The 22,397-nt window shown below is 41.7% G+C and overlaps 1 long non-coding RNA gene across 2 annotated transcripts; it reads right to left on the bottom strand.

Annotated features, from left to right (window-relative positions):
* Window positions 1–6,795: 6,795 nt before the first annotated feature.
* LOC143838333 (uncharacterized) lies at window positions 6,796–14,793 on the bottom strand. Of its 2 annotated transcripts, XR_013231360.1 has the most exons (7): window positions 14,757–14,793; window positions 14,024–14,234; window positions 12,623–12,684; window positions 11,661–11,778; window positions 10,471–10,531; window positions 7,408–7,472; window positions 6,796–6,944 (listed from the first exon to the last, which is right to left on the bottom strand). It is a non-coding gene; the product is annotated as an uncharacterized LOC143838333 (long non-coding RNA). The 2 variants fall into 2 exon arrangements; XR_013231365.1 differs by lacking the exon at window positions 12,623–12,684.
* Between the last annotated feature and the right edge of the window lie 7,604 nt (window positions 14,794–22,397).

The raw sequence follows: 22,397 nt of genomic DNA, 5'->3' as shown, positions 1-22,397 counted from the left end.
ATGGAGGCAAACTCACAAGTGGCAAGCTCTGCTGAGTTCGTGTTTCTGTCCTGAGAGTGTGTAGAAAACCAGAGGCAAAAGGCTGGAGGAAACAGGGACTATTGAAAGAGATTTCCACTCCCCTAATTCTTGTGTGTCCCCTTGTTATTACTGTTATTAATTAAGCAGGCAATATACAACTATTGTTTCCTCCAAATCCTTATTGAAATGTATTCTTTAAAATAATATTAATAAAAACATGGGAAACTTTGTTGTTAGCAACAGATTTAATTAAAGTTCTGGTCTGATTTCCTACTACAGTCCTTGAAGCTTGATAACAACAGGACTTGAGGCTCATTAATGTCATACCAGGTGTCCTGTTTTGCATCTAATTGCTTCCCTTGAGTATGACACAAGCCTTATTTGGGAAGTCAGCTCTTTCCTAAAGAGTACATTTTAATTGAAATAATTTTTAAAAAATCCTTCCCTAAAGCAAAGTGGTTGCTAGTCTACTCATTGTTTCCGCAAAAAGAACCCTAAAGCTTAGACATTCACAGTTTTAGAGGGGAAACTTATAGCACAATGTCTCAAAAGTAATCTAATTATCCACAGGATTCAGGACTGACTGAGTCATTGTTGCACTTAAGGCAGGCATTTATCTTGTATCTTATTAGTTACTCCAGACAAGAGTGAACTGGGAGACCAAAACAGCCAAGAGCCCATTCTCAGTCCAGCTTCCTGATGAAGAGAGGAGGGGCAAAGTAAGAGGGCCCACTCCTGCCTCCACAATAAGGAGAGAGGGAGACAAGGCTTCTGAAATCTATGTGACTTATGCCTGCCTTCAAGGCTTATGACCCACCATATGCAGGGTCACCCCAAGGCCAGGGTGAGCCTGGGGGGGGGGCAGCTCCCCAGGAATCAGCTCTCCCCAATTTTTTTTAGTGACCTTAATGCTCTTTGCCCTATATAAGGGCATTAATCCAATCAGACTTTGTTGTTACACACTCATAGATTTCACAGGTGTATTTTTAAAAAACTGAATTCAGTTCAGTCAAATCAATTGCAAATAATTAATCCATCCCATCTTTCAATTCAATCAAACAATCCAGTTATTTAATTTCTATATGAAAGCACTATGTCAAGTCATTTTAAATACATCTGTCATAAATAAACATAAAAAACATTTTTACTGTATTTACTCAAAAGGAAGTGTGCTTTTATTTGCTTGTTCTTTGGCTTTCTAAAAAAAGGGGTCAGAATATTCTACACTGGTGTACACTGTCTGTGAGAGGTGATTCGCTGCACATCACGGAGAACAGAAAGACTTTGAAGGAAATATATCAATTCATTCACCAGCAGACAGGAGTGCCAGTGAACAGAATCTTGCAAATGCTGCCTTTCAAGATGCTTTGCTTTTCAAAGAGAGAGGTGGAGTTACCGTAGGTGGATTCACTGGCTATCATTAGAAGCTGCAGCTCCTTGCTTGCTGGATGGTTAGAAGTAGGGATGGATTTGCACCTCTGCTGACCCATGTTTCTTGCTTGGAATGTAGTCCACACCAGTTTTTACTTCTTGTCCTATGCTTCATGCAGGAGTTGCATAGTAGGCATGGCTGATTCAGTTCAGACAAGTCTAAAAGTACCCAAATCAATGCTGATTTGGATACTTTTCAGACCTATCAGCGCCAAACTGCCCGTCCCTTGCATTTAAGTGGTCTGGATCAGCAGTGGCCAAATCACAATCCAGCCATGATTTTGTCCATCTAAATGCATTTTCCCTGCTTGGTGGAGGAAGAGAGTGAATAATGAAAGTTGATGAAACATTTGTAGTGAGAGTGGGATACTGAACAGCTGATAATGACAGGTGAACTGCCTGCTTCCTTAAAGCTTGGGGAGGGATGTAAAAGGAGCAGTGTGTGGACATTCACCCCCCACACACACACACACACAAACACACACATTCTCAGACAGTGAAAATGCTCTCTGCTGTCTGGGAAGGGTGGGGAGCATGTGCACAAAATCCCCCTGAAATATTTTGGATCTGACCAAATTTATTTGTCCGAATCTGAAAAAAGTAAAGGGGTATTTATATGATTTGAATTCAACCCAAGCAGTTTTGGTTTGAATCCAAAACAGTATGAATGTTTGTGTGTACATATCTAGTTCTTATGTTTTTCCCCCGAGGAGAGAAACTAAAAAGGTCGATTCTCACAATATTTACTGCAATTTACACAATACCAGTTATGAATTTGTGGAAATTTTAGATAGGGAAGGATAAGGCAAACAATATTGCTCTGCTGGGTTAGAAAGATAACACCTTCTGTTGGGAAAAATGGGACTTCCTGGCCTACAGAGAGCACTGAGAAGGTGGGAAAGGGTCACAATGTATTCCTAAGCAAAGCTACACCTTTCTCTGTTCACTGATTTCAGTGTATTTAGATCAATGTATTTAATTCTGTTTATGAGCTATTCTGTCAGTTTGTCAGAGCTTTTTCCTAGTTGTTCAACTCTAAGGGAAGAGGGGGTTGGAAAACATCAGTCTTTCACCCGCTGAATTTTAAACACTGTGATCTAACACTATTTGTGAACAATTACAATGCAAGAACTGAAAGCAACTGTTTTCTTCTATAGTCTATATTATGTATTGTTTATTATTTAATAAGTAATAAACACTTTATTCACACTTTTTAAAAGAGTAGCCATTTTAAATTCAGGGCCATCTGATTTTATATATGACTTTATGTTCTTTCAGGTGTATGTAGGAGGTCATCTTATATTCATGGTTGTTCCTACTTTCTCACTAAGATACATGACATTCTCAAGAATGGAATGTAAATCAAACCATTTAGATAAGAAGTGAGAAGAAATGAAAGGTGTTAGCCAATTAGAGGTGCATAGACATGGTATTTGGGGAAAGGTGTTTTTTAAATCTTTAAGGAGCTCTGCTTTATTCCTCCCTGCTGAATGTTAGATACCCATTTTACGCTTAAATATCCCCCCTCTGAAATTCCCCCTTAATTGATTGTAATCTCTTGATGTGTAAATTGCATCAGCTATTGTCCAACAGCTATTGCCCAATTTAAATCATGAGAGGGAGGGGGGAGTGAGAAAACTTTTATGCCAGCTATTAATTGTTTTTGATCTTCTAATTTATAACCATTGGCTATACATTGGCCACTTATTCAGAGTCAATTAGGCTTTAGAGCTTCAAACCTAGATGAATTACTTTGATTAAAGTACTGAACTTCTCTTCGCATGCATTCTCAGTATGCGTAGGTCAATCAGTAGTGGTCAAGTGTGCTAAATCACCTGCTGGTTAATTTGATGGTCAGTTTCCAAAGGGTGATCCTAACAGTTAGCTTTGTTCACCAGCACCCTAAATGTTCCAACCCATTTAATAGCGCAGGCATGATCACATATTAATTTGGTGCAATCACTGTCATGAGTGAGCATCAGACCGACGGGAATTCCTCAGAGAGTGAACTGAGTTCTGGGGATATGAGACAGGCATAGTCCCAGCAGGAGGAGTTAGAAGGGCAGGCTGCCCTGGACTCTCAGACACATACAGCACAGCCTAACAGCCTCCTCCGTCCACTCAAGAAGAAGAGGAAGAGTTGGTTCTTATATGCCACTTTACCCAAAGGAGGCTCAAAGCAGCCTTCCCTTTCCTCTCCCCACAACAGACACCCTGTGGGGTGGGTGAGGTTGAGAGAGTCCTGATATCACTGCTTGGTCAGAACAGCTTTATCAGTGCTGTGGCAAGCCCAAGGTCACCCAGCTGGATGCATGTGAGGGAGTGCAGAATTGAGCCCAGCATGCCAGATTAGAAGTCTGCATTCCTAACCTGGTTGCTGCAAGGAGATGAGTCTTCTCAGGATGATGACTGAGCCAGCAGAAACACTTTTTAAAGCACAGCTGGGAGACCAAGCCATTATGGAAGCAACTGTGCATACTGCTACAACACTGACACCCACTGTGCCTCTGAGTTCTGCCTGTCTTCTGCTTTGCAAATCTTGACCTTGGACTGGATTGTGTCATGACCCCCCTGGTTCATGCCATCCTGTTCCCCACTGCTCCTGCATATTCCCACTTTCTCAGGCTTCCTCCGGCCGAGGCAGCCCAAGGCCATAAAGCAATAAACCTGTCCTCTGAGAAGTTTCCTCCCTTCCTTTCCCAGCGGGCGAGGAGCCCCAACAACTGTATCAATCTCACTGTAAGTGTCCTTGCGGAGACAGCTAAGTCTCAACAATGTGCCATCTCCCCGATAAGGCACCTGGCCATCTGGTAGCCTGGGAACAGGACCCCTTTTGTCATTTCTACCCACTCTCCCGCCAAACCCTTTGAGCACCCCTCCTTTATTTGGTGGACCCTATATCTGCCCCACCTGTTTCGCTTGTACTTTGTTATTATCAAGATCTTTGCTTAGGAAGATCTTGGCATGCTTAGCTAACTGTGGACTTTGCCTAATAAAGCTCTGCTTTAGAATTTGCAACCGACTGTTGGATTCTTGATGCGCTTTCACTTGGGACTCCACTGGCTGGGCTCAGCCTGATTCCTGACAGATTGTTTGATTATGCTTCTGGATTTTGTTGTTTGGAACTTTTTGACGATGACTCAGTTTCCTTTGACCATGCTCTCATTTTGACCAGCTCAGTCCAATCCCGTCTGGCTGCTATTGTAACTGGGCAGCAACCCAGCACAACCAATGCCACCTCTTGTAGCTGCCACCAACTGCCTAATGCTTGTTACATTTTTAAAAAATATTTTACAATAAGCAATTCATTAATGAGGTTTCTCCATTATGGCTAGTATTGTTATGGGGAGAGGTATTTCTTTTTCCAAAATTTGCTTTTTTTAAGATATACCCATTTATTTCACTTATTCTCTTTCTCATGGATTATTTCTCCTACACTGCTCTTGGAAGATAAATCAATGCATCCTTTTTGTAACTTCAGCAGTTTTGTTACACACTAGAGTACCCTGTAGCAGGAGGTTAGGAAGGTTTGGGAGGACATTTCCTGAATACCTACAGAATGAAATTCTGCACAACCTCACATAGATCAAAATTGAATTCATTAGAGTGTGCCTCCAAATTCCTAAAAAGGAAGAGGAAAGAAACTAAACTCATGCAAATAAGTGGTCAAGAGCAGCAGACTCTAATCTGAAGAACTGGGTTTGATTTCCCACTCTTCCACATGCATCCAACTGGTGATCTTGGGACAGTCACAGTTCTCACAGAGCTCTCTCAGCACCACCTATATCATAGGATGCTTGTTGTGGGGAGAGGAAGAGTAGGCAATTATAAGCTGCTTTGAGATTCCTTCAGGTAGTAAAAAACAGGGTTTAAAAAAACAGCTTTTTCCCCCACTGTGATCATGATTAGTTCATTGTGATGTTTATAATGTCTCCATTGATGGCTGAAGCTTGTTGCTGTCTGTTCTTTACTGAGCTGCTTGAGTGACCTGAGAGAAAAGGCAGGCAGCTGAGCACCAGCTGGTTCTTTTAAAATGGCAACCAGTCCATTAGTAGAACAAAAAATTGTAAACAGCCATATTAGCCTATGCAGAATCCAGAACAAGAAACAATCTCTGTATTACCGTTTATTAGAATAAACACACATTCTTTTACTCATAGTGCTCTCTCCCATCTTTTAAGTGCTTCTTCTAGATATCATACTACTGGATCAATGATTTCTGAAGACTCACCTCTGCTTTGGAAAATAACCTCATTCTTTTGTTAAGATCTCTTGCAGACTGTGCAGCAGGTTAATGAGGTCCTGTAAGATTTAAAACGGCATTCTCCTTAAAGGCTAAAGGACCTAAGGACCTAAAAAAGAGCACACCATCTTACCTTCACTGTGATGTCATACACAGAGGAAGACAAATATTTATCTTTTAAGTGCTGCACTGTCTGAGATAGAAAGACCAGTGCAGAGATCAGGAGCAATGGACCAGAATTAAAATAAACCAGCTATAGAAAATTGTGGGGAATATTTGCTAAGACATAGTGAACAAAGAACTTGCATGACATTTGTCTGTTCCATACATTACCTTGGCAGTGTGTTTCTTTAAATGCTCTCTTTTTCCATGTGCACATCTTCAGACACCATAGCTGAATCCACTGAGAAACAGAATCATAATGAATGGATGGAGCTGCACATATTTGACCTTTCCCAGCTTGAGAATCATCCAGCAGTTCTACAGTTTGCAGTCAAGATCTTTTGCCACAAGTGGTAAGGTGAAGACTAAAGGTCAATTCCAAGAATAGTTTGCTTTTATTCTCTCATTTCCTTTCTGCAAGCAAAATATTATGTCATCTACATAGGAGGCCTGATCACACGCTTCCCCAAGAAAAATTCTTGGGAACATCCCACAAAGAATTTGAGTGAGCATCTAGATCACGGAGACTCCACTATTAACCATTTTGGTACAGTGGTTATCCTAACGTCGAACCTAGGATCAGTGAAACCTTGGTTCAAGTTCCATTTTGCCATGAAGTACAAGGGTTACCTCTTCTCAGGCTGATTTGCCTCACAGGATTGTTGTGGGGTTAAAGTAAGGGAAGAGCCTTTAGGATAAAAACCCATGAGCAGATAGCATAATTACAGGTGGGTTGATTTGGCGGTTTGTGTTTCTTTTTTATTTCACCCATGTCTTTATCCTTAGGTCCCGTTTACCTCATTTTTGTCTTTACCATTGCAGATTCTTTTGCTCTTTTATTCCATTTTACACCATTGAGATTCCATTTATACCTTCTCACTGTGTGAGTAGTCATAATATACTGCTGTAATGCACCACATACTATTAGGATTTACTGGTCTGATAAGTCCAGAAAGATCTTTATTCAAATCTTTATTCTGCCATGAAGCTCAGGGGTGACCTTGTGCAAATCATTCTTTCTTACACCAGTTCATATCCAGGAGTTCTTATGATGAAATCGGAGTGGTGGATCAATCACCAAGCAGACCTTGGAAGAATGGTGAAATAAAAATATAATAGAAATAATAAATTAAAACATAATGCTTCTACTAAGGGTGTGCTTGTCAATGGAGCCCATGACAACCAAAATATCTGCTCATTGTGAATAAATACAGTTTTACAATCAGAGCATATATTTCTAAAGGATCTTAGTTTTTGCAAAAGTTGTCTTGAACTTTCCACCACACTGGAAAGAGGGGGGGGGGGATAAATTCCACCTCTGCTTGCCACATTTTTTTCCAGTTTGCCACAATTGACCTTAAATGTTCAAGGAAACTTTAAATACTTGTTTTCTTTGCCTAGCTTCTTCATTCTGCTGAAACACTCCAGGCTCTGTTTGTGAGTGAAATTCACAAATGAAAGGGCTTTGGAGAATATTTGGATACATATCTCTTCTGCATTCTTTATGACTCAAAATAACTTAAAACAGCGTTATTTCATTTCATCCTCACTTTGCTTCATTACTTCATCTTGTTTTATGTGTTTCATTTGCTTTGTTCCACTTCCTGTTGTATCCCTGCAAATGTGAAAGTGAGAATGAAGAAAGAACTAAATGAAGACTCTTAAAATGCAATGGCCATTATGTCGCATATTGATGCAGGAGAAAAATTTATAGCCAGCCGCACACTGTAGATCACCGAATTATCAAAGTGAAAAAAAGTTTGTCTGGTGTGCCATAGTGATGTATGGCTGCAATCCTCCACATACTTGCGTGGAAGAAAGCCCCAAGAGCCCATGGAGCATTGCATCCATATATTATGAGTGCTCATAGAGGACACTTTTGAATTTGATGGTTTGGTGATCTATACCCCGTTGCTGATTGTAAATATATCATATGCATCTGAATATGATGTAACAAGCAAGATGTTTAAGAGAGCATCAATTTGGTCTCAGGCAAGCCCATTCTTCATGCACGCCTGTCTTCTTCACAAGATAAAAGTCATCAGGTAAAATGTTTTTTAAAAGTGATTATGTTTAAGCCTGACTCTCACTTGTATATTATGCATGTAGACTGAACAAATTTGTGCGGCTTTTCAGAAGATTCAGCAACTGTTATAGTTACAACTATGGAACCTCCATTATCAAAGATTTCTGGGTGCAGAAGATGGAAATTAACGTTAACAGATGGGGAAACGTATCAGCATGGGATTGGGTTATTTTTTAAATCTCTTATATGACTTAATGCAATTACCATCTAGAACAAGCAGCCCTTCTGTAAGTGCTCTTGCTTGATATCACAGCCAGGAACATGTTAAGTCATATTGTGTAGACCAGGCTGAGTATTTATCTAAGTTCATTTTCCTGCCTTAAAGAAATTATTCATTCAGACTCATAAATTGGCCTGTTAATGAACATTTAAGCACTGCTTAAGTAACATTGCCTGGGTACATACAGTAGGATCCATTTTAAATTGCCTTTTAAATTAAGATTATTGTTTGCTCTATGGGAAGGATACAAAATCTCAAAATAGCACTTTGGCTTACATCCCAGGCTAGCTTCTTGGAATTCACAGAATTAAATCTGCCAACATTTTTTATCAACCTCTCTTCCTGCATTCTTAACACCAGTTTGCTCTGCAAACATTTGCCTTTGATAATATTTATTTCCATGCTGTGAAAAAGCTTCACGTGCTAATTTCTACAGATCAAGCTGTTTTTAAAGGCCAGAATGGGCCTATAATGCATGGGTATTTCCCCTCACTTTCAACGTGCATGTCCATCAGGTTTTCTTTTTAATTCTGCATTTTCCCTCACTTTCACCATGCATATCCTACAGGTTTTTATATCTCAGGCAGTTCCTGTTTCCTCCTTGGAAGACACCATATTCAGAAAGTGAACCCCTCCTATCCAGAATGGCTCTCCTTTAACATGAATTCAGGGGACAGCCTTGTCTCTCAGCAAAAGCTGCAATGTCTGTGGCAAGGATTAAGCAAAGTTTATTTCTGTGTCTGATTCTCTGCCACCAACCCCTTTCATTGCTATATAACTGCCATCTTCTTTTTTCTTTTTGTTTTACATTTTAAGTATTTTTACAAATGACATGAGTCTAACAATCTGGAACAATTGCTAGTCTCAGTTCATAGGGGGAAAAGTAACAGGGGAAAAAGTGTGCTTCTTTGGCATCTCTCCAAGAAGCCTCCACATAAACTATGAAAGGGGAGGGGGAATAAAGACCAGCAATAAAAGAGAAGGATGGTGTAGGGTGGTGACTCTTTCCATTTTTCACAGTGGCTCATAACACAACAGAGAAGCCACTAGAGCTTGGCAATAAGAAAAGGGAGTGTTGCAGTTGTAGTTGATTTCAAAAATAGTTCAGTCTGTTTCAGAACTTAAAAACAAAACTTTTCCTGCATTCCATTTTGATCCTTTTCATTCAAGGAACTGAACCATGAGGATTGCAATGGAAGGTATTAACTTGATGCTACTGCACAGTTGCAATACATTAAATTGTATACATTTAAAAGGAACTCTTTGGACACCATTCCTCACATGTCACGTGAGGGTCCCACCTCAGTTAAGAAAAACTTTTTTTTGTTTGCAACTGCAGAATAAATACATTTGGGGGGGGGGCAGTGCATGCAGCAGTTACAGAAATTCAAAGTCAAGCCTAATGATTTGACTGATCAGATTCTTTTCAGTAAGCTGTATCTTCATAATAGGTCATGGTATAGTTGTTAAAAGGTCAGACTAGTGCCTTGGAGACCAAAACTGAAATCCCCACTCTGTCAGTGGGTGACTTTAGGCTAGCCAATACCCCTTAGACTAACTTATTTCACAGGGATGTTGTGGGGATAAAGTGGAGGACAGGAGAACCATGCATACTGACCATTGAGGGAGGATACACAAAATACGCTAGTTAAACAGAAAAACAGGCCAGGCTGGTTCTTTTCCTGGTGAGTACCTGTACCGCACATGATGAAGTGAGCCTTGTAAGCCTCAAATACAATACTATTTGGACAGCAAGTTCAGTTTATTAATACTGTCAATGACCAGCAAAAATATATGTGAATATATACACAATTGATCAAATAAAAAGCAAACTTTGATGACATAAATTAGTACAGCATGCTAGTAAAATTGGCAAATTTGATTAGCTAAAACTTTCCTTTTCCTGGAGTTTAAAAAGCAATATTTTGCTACATCAGTTGAGACTGACTTAATCCTGTCTCCCAGTAAAAATGTCACAAAACGCCCCAAATAACTTTCCAAGGGCTTAAAGTGAGGCAGAGTGGGGAAGCAGAATATAGGATGGAAAAGGCCTATCTATGGTTGGGATTATTGATGTTTGCCAGATAAAGGGCTGTATATGTCCATGATTTTAACCTAAAGTAGGGATATTTGGACAGTTATCAACAGAGTTGTAGAAAGAACTGTAGAACAACTTCCATGATTGGCAGGGTATACTCTGGAAACACTATTAGAATTTTCCATGAAATGTACAATAAAGGGGTGACTTAGAGAATGTGCACAGTCTCCTGCCTTTATCATTTTGTGCATATAACTAATTCCACATACCTTTGCAGGGAGGAGAGCTTTCCAGCAAAAAGGGCGATGTTGCAGCAACTCCTTCCTTGCACTAGGAAGCAAAAGTTCAATATAAATAATTCTTAGGAGTGAAATGGTGCCTGTCATTTCCCAATGGATAGTAGGAACGAACAAAACAGAAAAGGCCCATTTATTTTATTTCTTCATATAATGGAAAAGAAAGGGGGAAGGGGAATAATAATTGACAATAATTCACTGAGAAGTCCCTGAGAAGAGACTCTCTCATCCCTACTGTGTCACACAATGGGACCTAAAACAAATATACAAAAACAAAAGCAAGAAAATTCAAAGTACAAGTGAATAACATGTTTGAAATTAAAACAAAACCAAAATGAAAACAACCATAAGGAATAGGCCAGCAATCCTCAGAGTGACAAAAAAGGATTTTAAATCAGGTATGCTTAAAGCCACTTCAGCCTGCACATGATTTTTTTTTCTGATTCTATTTTTAAAATGTCTTTTATTTTGGGTCAGTGTGCTACTGGATCTCTGGTCATTTCTGTTATCACATTCCCTTTTCACTCTCATCGGTTTAATGGGAACTACAGCTGAACCACATTGCAGTAGCAGTCCCAATGCCTCTGATGATTCCTGCGGACTAAGAGATGCCCTGGGGCCCATTGGCAGTCCTATCGCAGCGGCCCGCGGCTTCTGAATGATGATCACTGAGTGGAGTCACTGCTGGCTCATCAGCAACAAATGAACAAATGGCATCCTTTCATCTTTACTCTCCATCAATACATCTATTTCCAAACAATGCCACAGGGGATATGATTAACAGAGCCACAAAATAGAGCTAGGGACAAACTACAGTGATTTTTTTACCTGCCTGAAAGAAATCCCAGGGTTTCAGACAAACTTGGAGGGCATTAAAACTCCCCAAAATAACAGAAACAGTGCCTGCAGTTTTCAGAAAATAATGCCCACAGAAATTTCAGTGACTGTGGAATGTTGCTGGGTCCCTACAACAACATTACGAAGCCTTTCAAATCCTAGTTTTTGCAAATCAAAACCACTGGGGAGGGGTGGAGTAAAGTGGACTGGGAGGCTGAACTTCCCTAGAAAAGGTCCCACCACTCCTTTCACAGTCATGGCCTCTTGATGGAAGAGGACTCATCAGGGGCAAACCCAGCACTGATTACCAGAAACTTACTACTCACACAATTTGGCCTGGCCCAGGAGTGGCAGTCACCATGCAATTCGAGATTGTGCTGGCCTCCATGCAACTTGGATCCAGCTACAGTGCAGCCCAGCCAAACTTTTCGAGGGACAGGCTATCTGAAGTTGGGAAGGAGGAAAAGCTGAAGACTTGGGGCCAGATAAACTGGGTGGTGAGTGGGAAGAAAACAAAGTAGCACATTTGGTGGCAACAGCCAATGTGCCACCAAGCAGGACCTGGCCTGGTACTAGTTGTTGTCACTGCTCCACTGAGACTGGACTAACACGGGTGGTAGTTGTTACTGTGGCCGGTATCCATATACAGAATCCCTGGGAATGTGGGAAAGCACTCCATCAAATAAACTCTGACAGCATCTCCACTCAAGAATTTTTGATCTGAGCAGATGGCAGAAATTCAGAATGTGAGAATCCAACAAACCTCTGGCCAATGGATACTAAAGGTGAAGAAAATATTTTTGCTTTACATCCCAAGGAACACAAGTACTGAGTGAAAAGCAGAACAGGCTACTTGACACTTCAAAGGCAGCAGGGAGATGGCAGTCTTCACAGTCCCCTGAACTTCTCAAATCTTCTGACCTAGTGGTGCTGGATAAAAATAATGAACCCATTTCTGACTCTCACTAGCAAATGCCTGTCCGGACAGAATAATTATCTGTGAGGAAGAGCCATTTGATCACCATTGCAACAAGAATATTACCTTGTCGAATCAATCATTTTTCTTGCATCATCAAAGGTATTCAGATTCTTCTTCATTTATGGGTTGCTTCCATGGACCCTAAAGACCGGGGCTCACACTTCTATGTGTGTGTAAATTGCAGTCTAGCTACCACAGACTGACAGAGACCCTAGCAAGGGGCTTTCAAGGCAAGTGAAAAGGAGAGGTGATTTGCCATTGCCTTCCTCTGCAGAATCTTCCATGGTGTTCTCCTTTTCAAGTACCTACCCCACATAGCTTCTGTGATTGGATGAGTTTGGGCTTCACCATATCACCTTCCCTTCTGGGTCCTGAAACCAATCACAGTGTACTAGTGAGCACCCTATCCTTAGTCTAATAAGATCACAACAGCTAGTTTTGTAACCAATTTGACCAATGCCTAGGCTTTGTTGTTGAAATCCCGGTCAAATTAGGAGCACAAGAGGAGCTGGGCAAAGCTCCCCTGTTTTGTAGATAGCCCTCCAAACAATTTTCTATGCTTCTGTCCCACTGGGATCCTCTTCATGGACTGGAGGATTCATGCTGGGATGCAGGCTGGAGTTTTAGTTGTGGCAGGTTACCCCACCTCTTCCTGCATCCACACGGGGAAGCATTTGTCCCAGGGTGCGTCATCTGCCTCCGATTTGTGCTCCTGCACTGGAGCTGGGTCAGTGAAGTTCCCAGTGCGTAAACGGTCATGATCAAGTTATTTATATCTTTCCATTCAACCATGGGCCCCAGGAAAGCAATTCCCCACTTACCAATTGCTTCCCCTTTGAGATAACTAGCCTCCTCACCCCAAAGCAGACTTAATTTTGTCCCTAGGATAAAGGTATTTGTTTTTAATTTGATACCACTGACAGGACTATACTGTTTTTCATGCATTTTATACTGCTTTTCCTGTGTACTTTCATTTTAAGTAATTTGTCTCTCCATCTTTCTCCCCAGCCCTTGAGGTTTATGTATACAGTTGTGTATACATAAACAGTTCTGTGAATTACCCCAACACCATTTGCTTAGTCTGCACATGTGTAAATAAGGGGATGCCCTTCCCATGACAGATGGGGCACAGGGACTGATTTGGGTAACAGCCTGGGACCACTAGATCACTGGTATAAGACCAGCCAAGTGCTGGAGGCCATGGTGCAAGTCACCCAGACTTTTTTTTTTTTTTTTTGCATAGAGGCTGCTAACAGGAGGGCCGGAGGGACAGTTGACAACAGAGGGGCTGATAAAGGTAGGTTGGCTCATCGAGGAGATACGGTTAATTTGGCTTGGACAGGGGTTTGATGTTTATTTCCATATAAACCTGCATGCTTATTGTCAGCCACTTGCTTTTTACTCCTATTTTCATGCCAAGGTAAAATGTCTACCTGCAGGATAGTTTGCGAGAGCTGCACAATGGTCTTCTTGCCCAACAATGTCCAACTCATGAACAATTTTAGTCCCAGCGTTACTCTTGAAAAGAGCAGAGATTAATGGGTACAGATCTGGAGTTTCTGTTCTTAGCACTGAAAATAAAATAATTCTATACTAACTTAGCTGATCAGACATGTTAACCACAAAGTTCATGGCATTTCTCCTGAAATTAATCAAGATGAAGAATATGTTGCTTATTTAAAAGGATGAAAGAAGGGAAAAAACCCTTACAATATTTGCTGATATTTTTCCTATTGAGGGTTATTCTCGGAGACGCCTTGAATTCCTTGGCTGCTCTGATACTTAGGATCATCTTTCATTTGGACAGTTTTGCTGAGAGTAGCTTGCACAAACATCTTCCAATTTTCATGATTTCCAATCTGTCTTGCCGTTCAGAGGCCTCCTAGCCTAAGAATCATGCAGCAGCAATAACTGCTGCTTCCTGGTACTGAGAAGAAAGTGCTTAATGTCAACAGTTGCTTCCTACATCTGCCCCAGGCCTTCTCTTGCTACTTGTCAGAATTGCTTCCCTATCCCAGGTGTGCAGGGATAGTTGTACTTACTCAGCAATGAATTAGAATCACACAGAGCGGGAAGAGAACAAAAATGACCATCCCATCCAGCCCCCTCTCCACACACACACACCTTCTTGGGGACTTAAATATCACACCCCTGCTCATTCAATCTTCTAAAAATTTCCAACAAAGGACACTCCACTACCCTCTAAGATAGCATATTCCATCTATGAACAGCCCTCGTGAAAAAGTGCTTTAAGTGCTTTACTCCTTTCCTGTAATTTGAACCCATTGCTTCTAGTCCATGAAGTTAAAGCTGCAGTAAACAAGTTGCCCCCCTCTTCAACATGTCTTCCTTTTATGCAGTTAAATACCACTATCATATCACCCCTTGCTTTCCTCTTAAACAATACTGGCCCCAGCAAAGAGCCCTGTGGGACACTACTCACCACCTCCCTCCAAGATGAAGTTAAACCACTGATGAGCTCTATGGTTTCTGTCAGGCAGCCAATTACATATCGATATGATTGTGACATAGCCAAAAATATTATTCTTGTTATTTTTAACTCCCTTGGCTAGCATGATCTCATTTTGGGCCTTAGCTTTTTTTAACCTTCTTCCTATATTTCTTCACTATTTAAAAAAAAATTGCTTCTGGATGATTTCCTCCTTTTACATCTTAACTCATTAAGTAATTTTTTAGGCTTCTTTTGATATCTTGGCGTTATTACATTAAAGTCCATTACATCCAGGAATATAACCGGCGCTAGCACAAACACCTGCAATGACCTCTGGTACTCCCCCGCTCCCTGCTCGAATTTGAGATCCAGTGTAGTGAAGTGGTTAAAGCATAGCAGACTCTAATCTCAAGAGCTGGGCTTGATTCCTGACTCCTCCTTCACATGCAGCCAGCTGGGTTGCCAGATTCCAGGTGAGGGCCTGGAAAACTTAAGGAAGATGGAAGAGAGAAAGACAGGGAGAAAGAGAGAGAAAGAGGCAGACAAAGAAAGAGAAAGAAAAAAGAGGCAGGAGAGAAGGGAGGAGGGAAGGAAGTCATCAATTCTCCTAGAAAAAAACAGCTGCTTTGGAGGGGTACTGGTCTTCCTACCCCTACCCCCATACAACAGTGTCTACACAGGACACCATTGTCCCCACCTTCCCATCCAACCCCACATCTTTGAAAGGCCAGGCCAGGCAAAACATGGAAGGGTGGGATGCCACCTTCCCACCCCCCACCCCCACTTTTTCCAAAGCCCAGGCTGAGGGTGAAAGGCCATGGGGGAGCTGTCTCTCCCCCCCCCCACATCTCCCAAAGGCCAGGCTGCTTGGGGAAGACCATAAGGGATGTGCTGCTTCCTTCTCTCCCCCCCCCCCCCACATCTCCCAAAGGCTGGGCCAGGCAGGGAAGGCCATGAGGTGATTGCCTCCTTCCTGCCCCCTCCCCCACAGCCTGCAAAGGCCAAGCTGGGTGGGGAAGGCTGTGGGGGATGGGGGTGGACTGCCTCTTTCCTACTACCCCCCATATTTCCCAAAGTCCAGGCTGCTTGGGGAAGGCCAAGGGAGATTGTTGAAGTTTCCTGTTAAAAAAAATCAAAATTGATGTCCCTTGAAAAAGCCACACAGCAAAATGTGTTGGGATTTGTTTAATATTACGGACATGTGATGTGACAGCAGGGAAAGCGATTCAGGCCCTGTGGCCTGGATCCAACTCACCAAAATGAGCAAGTTGTAGTTAGATCTTCTGCCTCTGCCTCCAGAGATCTTCATGTATACAAGCCACTTGTATGTTATGTTCTAGTACTGGTGGAAAAATGCAGGATACAGATTCCGCACAGAGGTTGTTATGTTTATAACTTTTACATATAGTCTCTGTGCATAAGACTCAATCACACAAAAAAGGCTGGGCCAGTAGACATGATCCCACTATATACCCTCCACACCCAGATATTATCAGAATGTCCATATGCACTAGAATAGAGAAACATTGCATTGCCTCCACTAACTGATGTGAGATAGGGGCTCATGAGGAACAGGGTTTATTGTTCCACATCTGTGGAACTTCCTGCTCACTGCTATCAACTGGGGGCTTTCGTTGTTACGGATGTGAAAAAAATTTCTTGGACAGCTGCTGATCAGTCTCTACCCCTTTTACACCCCCCACCAACCTTTGTAGCCCTGTTTTAAACCACAGTCCTATTTTAAATTGGATTGCAGTTTAACAGTTGATTTTATATGCTGCAACGAGTGTTTAATTAATTCTCGTTCTCTGCTGCTAAGTGGATTCTCTTTTAAATAATTTTACTTGCTGATGCTTTGTATTTTAATTGCTGTTTTGTTGCACTGTGTTGGTTTAAAATTAATCATTGCTTTGTTGAATGCCTCAAAAGTTAATTGCAGCATAAAAATCAATCAAGGTTGAATGATTGCTGTATTTTATATTGCATTTTGGTTGTAAAACATGTATAGAGATAAGATATTGCAGAATGGAAATTTGAAGAGAGATAACAGATAACATGGCACGTCAAGATGTCACTATACCCCATTGATGGACCATGGAGAATAAACAGCTGATTATTTGGCCATTCAAGCAATCATAGTTCAAACATGGGCTGGCAGAATACACCAGCATCCAGGGATCCAAAGGATTCCAGTCCAAGTTGGAAGCTACTTATCATGATATGGGTATGTGTAGCATTCAGAAATTCAGGTGGGCAGCCATGTTGGTCTGAAGCAGCAGAACAAAGTCTGAGTCCAGTGGCAACTTTAAGACCAACAAAGTTTTATTCAAGATATGAGCTGTAAATATCTTTATCATCTTTATGTCAATTTGCTGCTATTTACAAGTCTTACCATATGTCTTGTTTCAATCCTAGCTGAATTTATTGCTTGGTTACTTATGTATTTTGACTCTAATTAGCCATTTCTGGCATCTCACCCCCCCCTACTTAAATATAACATTTAAAGTGATCTATTTTTATGTAACTGAAGGAGTGCACACATAAATATCTCAGTTTCTGAATATGCACAGAATTGAATTATGTTGGTCTTAGAGGTGTCACCAGACTCAAACTTTATTCTCACATTCTCAATAGATCTGCATGCTAATTCACTGCCATTTACTTGCATCTGTATGCTAATTTACTGTCAATTCACAGATCTGTATGCTAATTTACTGCCATTCACAGATCTTAACTGCCTTAATCCCATCTCAGCTATAACCACCCATTTTCTTACTGCCTATCCCTTCCTAGCAATCCTCTACCCAATCTCTACCTATATGTAACAGGTTTGTTTCACTGTATCTGATGAAATGTACATGCACACAAAACCTTATGCCTTGAATAAAACTCTGTTGCTTTTAAAGGTGCCTCTGGACTCAAACTTTGTTTTGCTTCAGAAATAAAATAGAAGTTTTTCATTCATGAGATTGTAGATATGGGATGGATTATTTCTGTTATGGCCATGTTTGTACCAGACTCAGAGTAATTATATCCTGGCCCTGGAAAAGAAACCATGCAACATTAATTAATATTTGGAGAGAACTAGCAGTTGTATTACTTCCTCCAACCGTGTTTTCTGGGGGGGGGGGGAACAAAAGTAAATGAAAGACATAAGTTTATTTGGTTCCCAAACCATTCTTTTTAAAAGGGACAATATTACAGTGCTGTTGACTAGCTCATGTGTTTACTGCAGACCGTGTAGTGAACATTTACACAAATAAGTATATTCCATTTCACATCATTACCAGGAGGAGACTTTACACAGGGAATGACCCCTCTCACAGATTGGCAGCAGGTCCTAGGTCTGTTAAAGTAAGAATGCATTTAGAACTTCTACATATAGTTCCATCTAGAACTTTATGAGCAGCTTTATTACACATGTTTTACAAAATGAAAGTGCTTTTGGAAAATAATGAATGAAACCTGGCTAAGGCTGAAACAATTTTGGATTGATTCATAGGCGCGTGGGCTTGATTTATATTTATTGGAACCAGTGTGGCCAGGATGGCTTTGTATTGCAGTGTGTTATTATGAACGTGGTAGCTGAATGCCAGGCATACATGATTTCCCTGTTCAAAAAGAACTTTCCTGTAGAGGACATTGCCTCTGCTGTAAATGACATGCAAATTGCTGACAAGCATTTGACAGTGCCTGCTGTGCTAATAAATATAGCAGCCTGCATAATTGCAAGAGTTGTGAATTGTCTTAATCAAAAATTTTTAAGAGGGGGGAACAACCTACCATCACAACTGGTGTAATTAAGTAAGTATTGCAATTATTAATTAGAAGCTACGGGAATGGGATAATGTAATTATTTCCCAACTTCTCTTTTATGTGGGTGGATAGCTTTATTTGCAGGCTGAGCAAAGAGCATAATTGACACAAACTTGTGATGAGTACAAGAAGAGATGGTGAATGGCTTGCTGTGTTATACAAAAGATAGGACTGGGAATGAAATCACTGTGACTCTCCGAAGCTCAAAATCCTGATGATTCCTAAGGTGCTACTCAAGTCCGGTTTAAGTAGTTGCAGGACCTGTAGCACCACAACCAGTTCAAAGATTTGTGGAGCCCCAGCAGAGCTCAACTGGATCTGTTACATGTTCTACACAAGTAACTGTGGGGCCACTATCCTGGGGATAGTTGGAATGTTGGAAGCAACTGACACCTTCACTTTGCCAAAAACATTTCTGGAACTTGATGGAATGTGCAAGTGCAATGCCCCAACATCAAAGGGGATCATATTTATGCAGCTTGTGGCCAGCACAGACAGAACATTAGTGGGAGTGCTAATGGCTGGCTAGGGGCCCAGTGGGTTGGCCATGTGCAATTCAGTTGTGGGGGTCATGAGTGCGAGAGGTCATGACTCACAGTTCTGGCTACACTCTTCCATGGGAGAGAAGACACCATGAAGAGCCCTGGGAACTGCAGGGCCCATAATATGTGCTACATGGATAAACTGCTACTGGTGTTTCTGACTCAAATCTAGCTCTTCTAAACAGACCAATACAGCTAAACTCTGAAACCTCAGCAACTGGTGCAACATTATGATCTGTGACCCCATCAGTGTCTTAGTCATAGGAGAGTTCAAATATTCTATTCTAAAACAATACCAGAGATAAGTACCTAGGTGATATAATGGAGAAGGGAGATTTGTCCAGTTTATTATTTTATTTATTTCTCAAATTTATATGCCACTGTTCCCCAAATGCTCAGGACAGTTTACAACAATTTATAATTTGCAGTAGGTTAAAATGAGTCCAGTATTTAAAACTAATAATTTATATTCAAAACCACCCAAAGTTCACTGCTGTTTCTCTGTCAGAGCAGAAGGGCAATAAGGTGCTTGGTGTAGTGGTTAGGAGTGTGGACTTCTAATCTGACGAGCCGGGTTTGATTCCTCGCTCCCCCACATACAACCAGCTGGATGACCTTGGGCTTGCCACAGCATTGATGAAGCTGTTCTGACCAAGTAGTAATATCCAGGCTCTCTTAGCCTTACCCACCTCACAGGGTGTCTGTTGTGGGGAGAGGAAAGGGAAGGCAAATGTAAGCCGCTTTGAGACTCCTTCAGGTAGAGAAAAGTGACATATTATAACCAACTCTTCTTTTTCTTCTTTTGTTAATACAGTCATAGATTCAGTTGTTTCCAGTTGTGTCCAGGCATTCTTCATTTCAGCAGGGAGACTAGGTTGTTGATGTTAGCAGAGTAAATAAGGCAGTAAGGTTTAAGATTAGGTAAAAGTTTAAGAATAGGTAAAAGTTTATTAAGGAATTGCCATATTTGATAGTGCAGGAGAGAGAGAGAGAGAGAGAGAGAGAGAGAGAGAGAGAGAGAGAGAGAGAGAGAAACTGTGGTTTCCAAGAAGCAGGATATTGCTCCTAAGAGTAGCATTCTGGAGACAAAGAATGACACTTAATGGGAGAGAAGGTCCTGACCTCACTATCCTATTTAACAGTCTTCTTGCTGCCCCCTGCAGGGTCTTCTTCTCTTCTTCTTTGTACACCAGACATTGTCTTTTCCAACAGTTGATGGTATATATGTAAGCCTCAGCCATAGGCCTGGCAGAACATTTATGTTTTACAGATCCTGTGGAAATGTTTTAATTCCTGCAGGGCCCCGATCTTGCTCAGAAATGTGTTTTACTAGGCTGGTGCCAGGGCAGAAAAGGCTCAGGCTCTGGCTGAGGCCAGTATTATTTCTCTGGACTGGGGACTCTGAGCAGATTATGTGTGCTCAGTCATAGTTGTCTTTGTAGGGTGTAATGGAAAAGGTGGTCCCAGGCCATTTAGGGCTTCAGCGGTTTAAATCAGGGCCTTGAATCTGATTCAGTCTTCAATCTAGAGCCAACGCATCTGGGAGAGCATGGTCAAATGTGAGCTCTCCACCTGGTTCCTGTAAGGAGCCAGACTGCTGCATTTTGGACCAGTTGAAATTTCTGAGTCAGATACAAGGGCAGGCCTGCATAGAGTGAGTTGCAGTAATCTAATCTGGAGGTGATTGTTGTGTGGATCAGTGGCCAGGTTGGGTGTTGACAAGAAGATGCTAGCCATCATACCTGGCAGAAATGGTAAAAAGCCAAACGGACAGCATTTGTGACCTGAGTCTTTATCCAAAGAGTGGAGTTCAGAATCCCACCCAGGTGCTTGAAAGTTGGAGGTGATTCTAAGATTATCAGTTATTATCCTGCCAACCTGGGGATTTTTTATGGTCAAAGTATCCTTCATTAATGTGTGTCTGGAGTTCTCAGGCAGCCAAATTACAAAGAGACTCTGCCTTGATGTAAGAATGTATGGATTGATTTGCCCTTCGCACTTCTGAAGGCCAAAGGAACTGGGGGGAGCCCCTGGGGCCAACAGTTCCTTGGTGCACCAGGGATATGCCCAGCATGCTGCCTCCTGGGGAGGATTGACAACTTCAACATTCTCAACAGAGACTTTAGCTCCTTCCTGTAATCAGGAAAAGTTAGTGCACTAGAGGAAGACGGTGTTCTTTGAATCCTCGTTGATCAAACCACAGTAAAATGGCCCCAGAAGATGATCTGGGGCCAAGGGACCAAGCCCTATGAAGATAGGTTGAGGGACTTGGAAATGTTCAGCCTGGAGAAAATGAGGTTGAGAGGGGACATGATAGCCCTCTTTAAGTATTTGAAAGGTTGTCACTTGGAGGAGGGCAGGATGCTGTTTCTGTTGGTTGCAGAGGAGAGGACACGCAGTACTGGGTTTAAACTACAAGTACAACGATATAGGCTAGATATCAGGAAAAAAATTTTCACAGTCAGAGTAGTTCAGCAGTGGAATAGGCTGCCTAAGGAGGTGGTGAGCTCCCCCTCACTGGCAGTCTTCAAGCAAAGGTTGGATACACACTTTTCTTGGATGCTTTAGGATGCTTTGGGCTGATCCTGTGTTGAGCAGGGGGTTGGACTAGATGGCCTGTATGGCCCCTTCCGACTCTATGATTCTATGATTCTATGAAAATAGGATAGAGTATGATTACTACGCATATGCTTTAAAGCTGGAGTTCTGATAGTCGTTTCAGGGCTTCAAATCCATGAGCCTTCCATCTCCATTGGAATGTGAATCCTAGACCATTTCCGCATGGAGGCATTTAAGGCGTGCCACCTCCTGTTTTGAAATCCGTGCGCCGCTAATGCGCAGTTGCTTGTTTCTGGATGGGACTCTTCTCCTGGATTTGCTGACTGCCTTGTTCCAGGGTTTTTGGTTCCTGACAAGTAAGGTGGCTGAGCGGAAGTCGGGTCAATCTGTCCCACCACCCCCGTTTTGGCTTTTTAATCATTGTAATATGGCATAAGCCACCAATCATCTTTCAGTGCTGTATTCCCACACTCTAGCGCCCCCCAGCCCCCCCCAAACATAGACAAAATAATGTTTTTAATTTAAAAAAACAACATCTGCATAGCAACACATGTCCGCTACAACATCTAATGATTTAAAGTTAGTGAAGTGTTTTCATTTCTTCGATTTGTGAGCAGTGCGGAGGGGTGAAGGAGAAAGCAGTCGCTTTTCCTTGTCTCCACAGCATGGCTCCAAACAGAGCAGCACAGCGGGGCGGCAAAGGAAGAAGCATCGA

The sequence above is a fragment of the Paroedura picta genome, chromosome 1 (genome assembly GCF_049243985.1).
Source record: "Paroedura picta isolate Pp20150507F chromosome 1, Ppicta_v3.0, whole genome shotgun sequence".
NCBI lineage: Eukaryota > Metazoa > Chordata > Lepidosauria > Squamata > Gekkonidae > Paroedura > Paroedura picta.
The sequence above is the reverse complement of the archived record's forward strand: the minus strand, read 5'-3'. Positions and strand labels throughout refer to the sequence as shown.